At 36.2% G+C, this 10,701-nt stretch overlaps 1 pseudogene; it reads left to right on the forward strand.

The window, feature by feature from the left end:
- Positions 1–8,948: 8,948 nt before the first annotated feature.
- LOC141491878 (CAAX prenyl protease 1 homolog pseudogene) lies at positions 8,949–10,372 on the forward strand (annotated as a pseudogene).
- Positions 10,373–10,701: the final 329 nt, after the last annotated feature.

The following is a 10,701-nucleotide window of genomic DNA, read 5'->3' on the forward strand; positions in this document are numbered from 1 at the left end:
TTTCCTGGTTTAGTTATCAGCACCAAGTAGGTGTCAAAAAAGGAATTTAGCAGAACTCTACCAATTTTTAAAAGGTAGTTTATGTAGACTAGGAACTAATTGCTCCTTTAATTTTTAGTAGAATGCATCTAAAAATTTGTCTGGACCTGGAGACTTTTTCTTAGGGATTTATTGATGATTCCTTCAATTTCTTTTTCTGAAATGGTGTTATTTTGGGTTGTTATTTTCCTCTTCTGTTAATCTGGGCAGTTTGTATCTTAGTAAATATTCATCCATTTCATTCAGGTTATCAAATTTATTTGCATATAGTTGGCAAAGTAGCCTTGGATTATCTCTTTAATTTCCTCCTCATTGGTGGTTAGTTCACCCATTTAATTTTTAATTCAGATAATTTTCTTATCTTCTTTTTTTTGTTTTAATCAGTTTAACCAAAGTTTTATCTATATAATTGGCTATTGCATAATACCAACTCAGTTTTATTTATTAGAATGATGATTTTCTTCCTTTCAATTATATTAATCTCTCCCTTGATTTTCAGAATTTGTAATTTGGTATTTAATTGAGAATCTTTAATTCGTTCTTTTTCTAACTTTTTTGTTGTGTACCCAATTCATTGATCTCCTCCTTTTCTGTTTTGTTCATATAAGCATTTAGTGATATAAAGTTTCCCCTCAAACTGCTTTGGTGGCATCCCATAAATTTTGGTTTGATGCCTCATTATTACCATTTTCTTCTTTGATTACTTCTATGATTTGTTTTTTGATCCACTCATTATTTAAAATTAAGTTATTTATTTTCCAAATTAAGTTTTGGTGATCTTTCTGTAACCCATTATTACATGTGATTTTAATTGCATCATGGTATAATAATTATGTATTTTTTCAACCTTCCTGTATTTGATTATAAGGTTTTTAATGCCTTAGTATATGGTCAATTTCCCTTTAGCTTTCATGTACTGTCAAGAAAATGATATATTCTTTACTATCCCCATAAAGTTTTCTTCATAAGTCTATCCTATCTAAATTTTCTAGGATTTCATTCTACTTCTTAACTTCCTTTTTTATTGGTTTATAAAGTTCTAATAGTGAGAGGTTGAGATCCACCATTATTAAAGTTTTGTTGTATATATGTCTGCTTGTACTTCACTCAAATTTTCTACTAGGAATTTAGATGCTATACATCTAGGGGGTATACATTTTTAATAATGGTATATCTTCATTACTAATAGTTCCTTTAAGAAGATATAGTTTCAGTTCTTACTTCTATTTAATCAGTTCTTACTTCTATTTAATGAGATATATTTTAGTTTTTGCTTTATCTGAAATCAGGATTGCTAGTCCTGCTTTTTTATTAATTCTACTGAAAGATAGTATATATTGCTCCATCCTTTTACCTTTAACCTGTGTATATCTTTCTTTATTTAAATTTATTTTCATTAAAGATATTATTTGAATTTTAAAATTTTCCCTCAATCTTGCTTCGCTCCCCCACCACAGAAAGCAATCTGTCAGTCTTTACTTTGTTTCCATGTTGTACCTTGATCCAAATTGGGTGTGAGGAGAGAGAAATCATATCCTTAAAGAGAAGAGAAGTCTACGAGGTAACAAGATCAGACAATAAGATATCTGTTTTTTCCAAAATTAAAGGAAATAGGCCTTGCACTTTGTTCGAATTCCACAGCTCCTTATCTGGATACAGATGGTACTCTCCTTTGTAGACAGGCCAAAATTGTTCCCGATTGTTGCACTGATGGAATGAACAAGTCTTTCAAGCTTGAACATCACTCCAATGTTGCTGTTAGGGTGTACAGTTTTTCTGGTTCTGCTCATCTCACTCAGCATCAGTTCACGCAAATCCCTACAGATTTCCCTGAAATCCCATCCCTCCTGGTTTCTAATAGAACAATAGTGTTCCATAACATACATATACCACAGTTTGCTACGCCATTCCCAAATGGAAGGACATTTACAGGATTTCCAATTCTTTGCCAACACCAACAGGGCTGCTATAAATATTTTTGTACAAGTAATGTTTTTATCCTTTTTCCTCATGTCTTCAGTGTATAGACCCAGTAGTGGTATTGCTGGGTCAAAGGGTATGCACATTTTTATTGCCCTTTGGGCATAGTTCCAAACAGCTCTCCAGAAGGATTGGATGAGTTCACAGCTCCACCAACAGTGTAATAGTGTCCCAGATTTCCCACATCCCTTCCCACAATGATCATTATCCTTCCTGGTCATACTGGCCAATCTGAGAGGTTTGAAGTGGTACCTCAGAGAAGCTTTAATTTGCATTTCTCTAAAAATTAATGATTTAGAGCATTTTTTCATATGACTATGGACTACGTTGATCTGCTCATCTGTAAATTACCTTTGCATATCCTTTGATCATTTCTCAATTGGGGAATGGCTTTTTGTTTTAAAAATATGACTCAGTTCTCTGTATATTTTAGAAATGAGTCCTTTGTCAGAATAATTATTTGTAAAGATTGCTTCCCAATTTACTACATTTCTTTAGATCTTGGTTACATTGCTTTTATCTATGTGAAAACTTTTTAATTTAATGTAATTGAAATGATCTAATTGGTTTTTGGTGATGTTCTCCAACTCTTCCTTAGTCATAAACTGCTCCCCTTTTCATAGATCTGAGAGGTAGACTAATCCTTCATCTTCTAATTTGCTTATAGTATTATTTTTTATGTCTATGTCTTGTAACAATTTGGATCTTATCTTGGTAAATGTGTGAGGTGTTGGTCAGATCCAAGTTTCTTCCATAATAACTTCCAATTATCCCAGCAATATCTATCAAAGAGCGAGTTTTTATCCCAATGGCCATACTCTTTGGGTTCACCAAACAGCAGATTACTATAATCATCTCGTGCTTTTCCACCTAGTCTATTCCACTGGTCCACCACTCTATGTCTTATTCAATACCAAACAGTTTTGGTGACTGATGCTTTATAATATAATTTTAGATCAGGTAGGGCTAAGCCATCTTCTTTTGCACTTTTTTCATTAAGCTCCTGGAAATTCTTGACTTTTTATTTCTCCATATGAATTTACTTACAATTTCTTCTAACTCGTTAAAGTAATTTTTTGGAATTTTGATTGGTAGGGCACTAAACAGATAGTTTAGTTTTGGTAGAATTTTCATTTTTATTATATTAGCTCTACCTATCCATGAGCAGTTGATATTTGCCCAGTTATTTAAATCTAATTTAATTTGTGGGAGAAGTGTTTTATAATTGTTTTCAAAAAGATTCTGAGTCTGTCTTGGCAAATAGACTCCCAAATATTTAATATCGTCTGAAGTTATTTTGAATGGGATTTCTCTTTCTAGCTCTTCCTGCTGTTTCTTGATAGACATATGTAGAAAAGTTGAGGATTTATAAAGGTTTATTTTATAACCTGCAAGTTTGGTAAAATTGCTAATTGTTTCCAGTAGTTTTTTCGATGATTTCTTGGGATTCTCTAAGTAGACCGTCATGTCATCTGCAAAGAGTGAGAGTTTTGTCTATTCCTTCCCAATTCTAATTCCTTTAATTTCTTTTTCTTTTCTAATTGCTGATGCTAACATTTCTAATACAATATTGAATAGTAGTGGTGATAATGGGCACCCTTGTTTCACCCGTGATCTTATTGGGAATGCCTCTAGCCTCTCCCCATTGAATATAATGCTTGTTGTTGGTTTCAGATATATACTGCTAATTATTTTAAGAACAGTCCATTTATTCCTGCTCTTTCCAGTGTTTTAATAGGAATGGGTGCTGTAGTTAGTCAAAAGCTTTTTCAGCATCTATTGGGATGATCATATGATTTCTGATAGGTTTGTTTTTGATATAATTGAGTATACTAACAGTTTTACTAATATTGAACCAACCCTGCATTCCTGGGTTAAATCCTACTTGATCATAATGTATTATCCTAGTGATGACTTGGTGTAATCATTTTGCTAAGATTTTATTTAGGATTTTTGCATCTATATTCATCAGGGAGATAAGTCTATAATTTTCTTTCTCTGTTTTAACTCTTCCTGGTTTAGGTAACAGTACCATATTGGTTTCATAGAAAGAGTTAGGCAGAGTTCCATCTTTCCCTATTTTTCCAAAGAGTTTATACAGGATTAGAACCAATTGTTCCTTAAATGTTTGGTAGAATTGACTGGTGAATCCATCGGGCCCTGGAGATTTTTTTTAGCGAGTTCACTAACGGCTTGTTGAATTTCTTTTTCTGAGATAGGGTTGTTCAGATATTTAATCTCTTCTTCATTTAACCTGGCAAACATAATTTTTTTTAAAATATTCATCCATTTCACTTAGATTATCAAAATTATTGGCATAGAGTAGAGAAAAATAATTTTGAATTATTACTTTAATTTCCTCCTCATTGGTGGTGAGTTCACCTTTTTCATTTATGATACTAGCAATTTGGTTTTCTTCTTTCTTTTTTTTAATAAAATTGACCAGAGGTTTATCAATTTTATTGGATTTTTCATAATACCAACTTTTGGTTTTATTTATTAATTCAATAGGGTTTTTGCTTTCAATTTTATTAATTTATCCTTTAATTTTTAGAATTTCTAATTTGGTATTTAATTGGGGATTTTTGATTTGTTCTTTCTCTAATTTTTCAGTTGCGTGTTTAGTTCATTGATTTCCTCTTTCTCCAATTTATTCATATAAGCATTTACAGCTATAATATATCCCCTGAGAGTTGCTTTGAATGAATCTCATTGGTTTTGGTATCTTGTTTCATTATTATTGTTATCTAGGATAAAATGGTTAATTCTCCCTATAATTTGTTTTTTGGTCCACCCATTTTTTAAAATGAGGTTATTCAGTTTCCAATTTGTTCTGGGTCTATATCTCCTTGGCCCAATATTGCATATGACTTTTATTGCATTGTGATCTGAGAAAGATATATTCACAATTTCTGCCTTTCTGCAGTTGATCATTAGGTTTTTATGTCCTAGTGCATGGTCAATTTTTGTATAAGTTCCATGTACTGCAAAGAAGAAAGTATATTCCTTTCTATCCCCATTCCGTTTCCTCCATAAGTCTACCATAACTAATTTGTCTAACAATCTATTTACTTCTCTAACTTCTTTCTTGTTTGTTTTATGATTGAATTTATCTAGATCTGATAGGAGAAGGTTGAGGTCTCCCACTAGTAGAGTTTTGCTGTCTATGTCTTCCTGTATTTCTTTCACCTTCTCCTCTAAGAATTTGGGTGCTGTCCCACTGGGTGCATATATTTTCAATATTGAAATGACTTTATTGTCTATGGTACCTTTTAGGAGGATAAAGTTTCCTTCCTTATTTCTTTTAACTCTATCTAATTTTGCTGCTGCTTTGTCTGAGTTAAGGATTGCTACCCCTGCTTTTTTTACTTCAGCTGAAGCAAAATATATTTTGCTCCAACCTTTTACCTTTATTCATATGTATCCCTCTGCTTCAAATGAGTTTCTTGTAAGCAGCATATTGTAGGATTCTGGTTTTTAATCCACTCTGCTATTTGCTTACCTTTTAAGGGAGAGTTCATCCCATTCACATTCAAGGTTATGATTACTAATTCTTTATTGTCCTCTGTGCTATCTTCCCTATGTTTGTATTTTCCCCCTTTCCCTCCCTTTTATCCATATTCCCCAGTCTTGTGTTTCTGAAAACCACCCCTTCAGTGTGTTTGCACTCCTATATCACACCCTCCACTTTCTTTCTCCTTTCCCTTTTTCCCTTTTCCCTTCCCTTACTTTTGGTATTTCCTATTATTTCCCCCACTCCCCTTCCCTTTATCCTTCCTGCCTCCCCTTTTCCCCTTTTAAACTTGAAAGGTTAGATGTTTTATAAGTTGACTGAGTATGTGTAGGTTGACTTTAAGCCAAGTCTGATGAGAAGAAGATTCTGGTGTTTCTCCTCTGTTCCCTTCTTCCCCATTATTACCATAGGTTTTTTGTACCTCTCATTGTAATGAGATTTACCCCACTGAATCCCCTCCCTCTTCCCATATCTTTCCTGTCCCCCTTTTTAGGGCAATAGTGTTTTTTTAGATCCTTCTTTCTAAGTCATAGAAAATTCTGAGTGTCTGTGCATTCTAGCTCAGTATATTCTATCAAATAGAGTCAAAATTCCTGAGAGTTCTTAGAGTCTTTCTCCCAAGTGGGGTTAAAGCCAGTTACATACCATTAGATAGTAGTCTCATGGAGAGGTCATGAATGTCCATCATTTCTGGCTAGGTGTATTCTCTCTGTTAGAGTTACATTTCTCAAGGTTTATGAGAATCTTTCCCTGCCCCACCCCCATGCTGGGATATAGCCAGTTTCAACTTACTTGATAGCATTTTTTTCCTTTTACCCCCCCCCCTTCTTTTTACCTTTCCATGTGTCTCTTGAACCTCCTGTTTGATGTCCAAAGTTTCTGTTTAGCTCTGGTCTTTTCATCAGAAATTTTTGGAATTCTTCCATTTCGTTAAATATCCATCTTTTCCCTGGAAGAGAAGGCTCAGCTTTGCAGGAAAGTAGATTCTTGTCTGCATTCCAAGCTCCCCTGTTCTTCAAAATATCTTGTTCCAGGCCCTTCGATCCCTTAAAGTTGATGCAGCCAGGTCCTGTGTGATCCTTACTGTGGCTCCTTGATATTTAAATTATTTCTTTCTGGCTGCTTGCAGGATTTTCTCTTTTATCTGATAGTTCTGGAGTTTGGCCACAACATTCCTTGGTGTTTTCATTTTATGATCTTTTTCTGGTGGGGATCAATGTACTCTTTCAATAACTACTTTGCTCTCTGATTCTATGATATCAGGGCAGTTTTCCATCACTAGATCCTGTAATATTATGTCCAGGCTTTTTTTCTCTTCAATGTTTTCAGGAAGTCCTATAATTTTCAGGTTGCCCCTCCTCGATGTATTCTCAAGTTCAGTGGTTTTTGCTGAAGAGGTATTTTACATTTGCTTCTATTTTTTCTAATTTTTGACTTTGTTTAACTGACTCTTGCTCTCTCATGGAATCATTAGTTTCTGTAGACTCCATTCTTTTTTGGGCGGAGGAGTTTTCTTCATTAACCTTTTGCAATTCCTTTTCCAATTGGTCAATTCTACTTTTGAAGAGCTTTCCATTTGACCAGTTGAGGTTTTGAGAGAAATAATTTCTTTTTTCATTTGCTCATTTGAGGAACTGAGAGAAGTATTCTCATTTTGTATTGCTCCAATTGATGATCTGAGAAATTTATTCTCATTTTGTAATTGTCTAATTGATGATCTGAGAGATTTAGTCTCCTTTTGTGTTTGTCCAATTGTACTTTCTAAGGTTTCGTTTTCTTGTTGCAATGTATTAATTGTCTCTCCCAGATTTTTAAGCTCCTCCCTTATTTTTTCAAGGAAGTCATTCGTTGCTGGAGACCAGATTGTATTCGCCTCAGAGGGTCCAGGTCTCTCTGAGTTGGGATCTTTCCCTTCCAGCAATTTTTCTATGAATCCACCTTTCTGCTGACCCTTCTTCATTATGCTAAGACCTTGAGTTGGAGGGGGGAACTGGTTCACCTGTGCTTGGGATAGCTAAAGGCTTTACTGAGTGCAGTTTCTCTGGATGGCCAGTAGGTTGTGCTGGTTGCCCTCTCTGGAGTGTCTGTGACCTTGTTTGAGAGGCCTTTTCCCTTTTTCCAGAAGGGAGGACTTGGAGCTGTTGAATTCTTTTGCCTTCAATCAATGGTGGGCTTTACCCTGGCCTGAGGTCATTCCTCAACTGGGCTGATTCTTCTGCTCACACACCTGGGCCTGAGGCAGAAGTAGTTTGCATTTGTTTTTTTGGGAAGAGGCCTCTGTGCACTGGAGGCATGGACTCAGAGTTTCTCAGACCTGAGGAGCCGAGGGATGGTGTCCACAGCTCTCGTGCACCAGAACTCCCCCAGCCCCCAGCCTGGTCCTTGAGCTCCAGGGGACAGCACCAACACCAGCACCTCTGCTTCCCCACAGACCCAAGCCCCGTTTGTCCAGCCCCACCACTGATCCAGCAGGTCCTGCTCTCTGGGCCTCAGACACCTGGTTCCAATTCAGCTGTTAATCTGGTTGATCTGGGGCTGATCCTCCCACTGATCCAAGACTCACCCACCTGAATTTGGCCAAAGCTGCTGCTGGAGACAAATCCTGAAGTAGATGTTCCTTCTCTTGGCTTTTCTTTCTGCATTTTGTTGGTCAGATTTCTTTTAAGAGGTCTGCTTTAAATGTTTCTCTTGTAAGCAACATAATTGCAGGATTCTGGTTTTTATTCTTTTCAGCTATCCATTTCTGTTTATGGGATAATTCATCCCATTCACATTTATAATTGAGATCACTATTTCTGTATTTCCCTCTATGTGTTCTTTTTACATTCATATTTTTTTTCTCTCTTCTTTCCTCTTATTCTTCCTCACCAAAGTTTTACTCCCTTTTCCCTTTAACTTTTCTTTTAAAATTTAAATTTCAGTTTATTTTCATTAGACATTTGACTTCCCTTTATCAGTCCCTTCTTCCTTTATCTTAACCTTCCCCTGCCTCCCCCAGCACCCCCTCATTAGAGTAGGATAGATTTTTAAACCCAAGTGGGAATGTATCTTATTCCCCCTCTGGCCCAAATTTATTGAGTATAATTTACTTCAGTGTTTACACCCTCCCTTCTTTCCTTCTAAATTATAATTCTTTGTTCCTTTTATACTGGTGTTATCACTCAAGTACTATTAATCAGGTATCATCAATCAAAGATTGATTAAGAGATTCATGATAAGGTCAAAGTGCTATCAAAGTACCATCACAGATTGATTGATTATTTGATTATTTGATAGAAAGCATTGCCTCAGTGTCACTTAGAACCCTGGCCTCTTCTGTACCATTAGAAGTGCACTTTTTGGTGCTGGGGAGCGGTCACAGGAGGCAGGATGCCATGAGTCCCTGGGGTGCCCAGGAGAGCGGCAGGCTGGGGAGATGTGGGCCTGGCTGTTCGAAGTGCTTGGCTCGCTGCCACTCCAGATGCTTGTCTTCTGCGCGGTGCTGGCCTTCTGCTGGACTGTCTACCTGTGGGAGACCTTCCTGAAGCAGAGGCAGAGATGTATCTACAGAACCACTACCCATGTACCAAAAGAATTAGGATAAATCCTGGATTCAGAAGCATTTGAAAAAATCTCAACTTTATCAACTGGACAAACATACTTTCAGCTTTTGGTCAGGGTTGTATTCAGAAAGCAAAGGCACTATTATTCTTACTTTTGGAGGAATTCCATATCTCTGGACTCTTTCTGGAGAATTTTCTATGTATGCTGGATTTGGGCTGGAGTATGAGATCACTCAGTCCTTGGTGTTCATCTTTTTGGCTACACTCTTCAGTTCCCTCACTGGCTTGCCTTGGAGTCTTTAAAACACATTTGTCATAGAAGAAAAGCATGGTTTCAATCAACAGACCTGAGGGTTCTTCATAAAAGATACTATCAAGGAATTTGTTGTGACTCAGTGTATTTTATTGCCGGTTACTTCATTTCTGCTTTATATCATTAAAATTGGAGGTGACTACTTTTTCATCTATGCATGGCTGTTCACATTAGTTGTTTCTTTGGTGGTTGTCACTAACTATGATGACTACATTGCCCTCTTTGTTTGATAAATTTATGCCTTTGCCTGAGAGAACCCTCAAAAAAGAAATTGAAGTAATGGCTAAGAGTATTGACTTTCCTCTGACTAAGGTTTATGTTGTGGAAGGACCGAAGAGCTCCTCCCACAGCAGTGCTTACTTTTATGGCTTCTTCAAGAACAAGCAAAAAGTTTTGTTTGACACCTTGCTGGAAGAGTACTCAATGCTGAACAAAGAACCACCAGAGGAGGGCTCCCCAGAAACACCTGAGAATGAAGAGGGGGAAAGTCCAGAAACAAAGGCCAAAGTGAGAAATAAGAAACAAGGCTGTAAAAATGAAGAGGTTCTTGCTGTTCTTGGCCATGAACTGGGACACTGGAAGTTAGGCCACACTGTCAAAAATGTCATTATCCATCAGATGAATTCTTTTCTTTGTTTTTTTCTTATTTGCCATATTATTTGGTAGAAAAGAATTCTTTGCTGCTTTTGGTTTTTATGATACTTGGACTACTCTGATTGGATTAATGATCATCTTCCAGTTTATTTTTTCACCTTACAATGAGGTACTTTCTGTCTTACAGTACTGAGCCAAAGATTTGAATTTCAAGCAGATGCATTTGCCAAGAAACTTGGGAATGCTAAAGACTTATACTCAGCCCTGATCAAACTAAACAAAGACAACTTGGAATTTCCTGTGTCTGACTGGTTTTTTTCCACGTGGCATTATTCCCATCCTCCACTCCGAGAGAGACTTCAAGCTTTGCAGGACTCCAAACAAGACTGAGATGCCCAGGGTCTGTGCTTGAAGACAAATTTCTGAAAGTTACCATCCTTGAAGCATGTTCTAGCTCTTGATGTTTTTACCTTCTTTTTTTAAGAAAAAAATAAAGTGCAGGTGGTTGTCCCAACATAAATGCATTCATTTAATATTCAGTTTTTCAAAAAAGGAAAACACTGGATGGGACATTGTATATAAAACTATTATTGCTTTTCTTCTGATGATATAATTTACCCCCATCTAATTTGAACAAGATAGAAGTATTCATTTTCATATCTGTAATGGAATCTGCTCAATGGGTACTTTGGGCTCATCTTTTGGAGTATATATCTCTT

This window comes from Macrotis lagotis, chromosome 6 (genome assembly GCF_037893015.1).
Source record: "Macrotis lagotis isolate mMagLag1 chromosome 6, bilby.v1.9.chrom.fasta, whole genome shotgun sequence".
Lineage (NCBI taxonomy): Eukaryota > Metazoa > Chordata > Mammalia > Peramelemorphia > Peramelidae > Macrotis > Macrotis lagotis.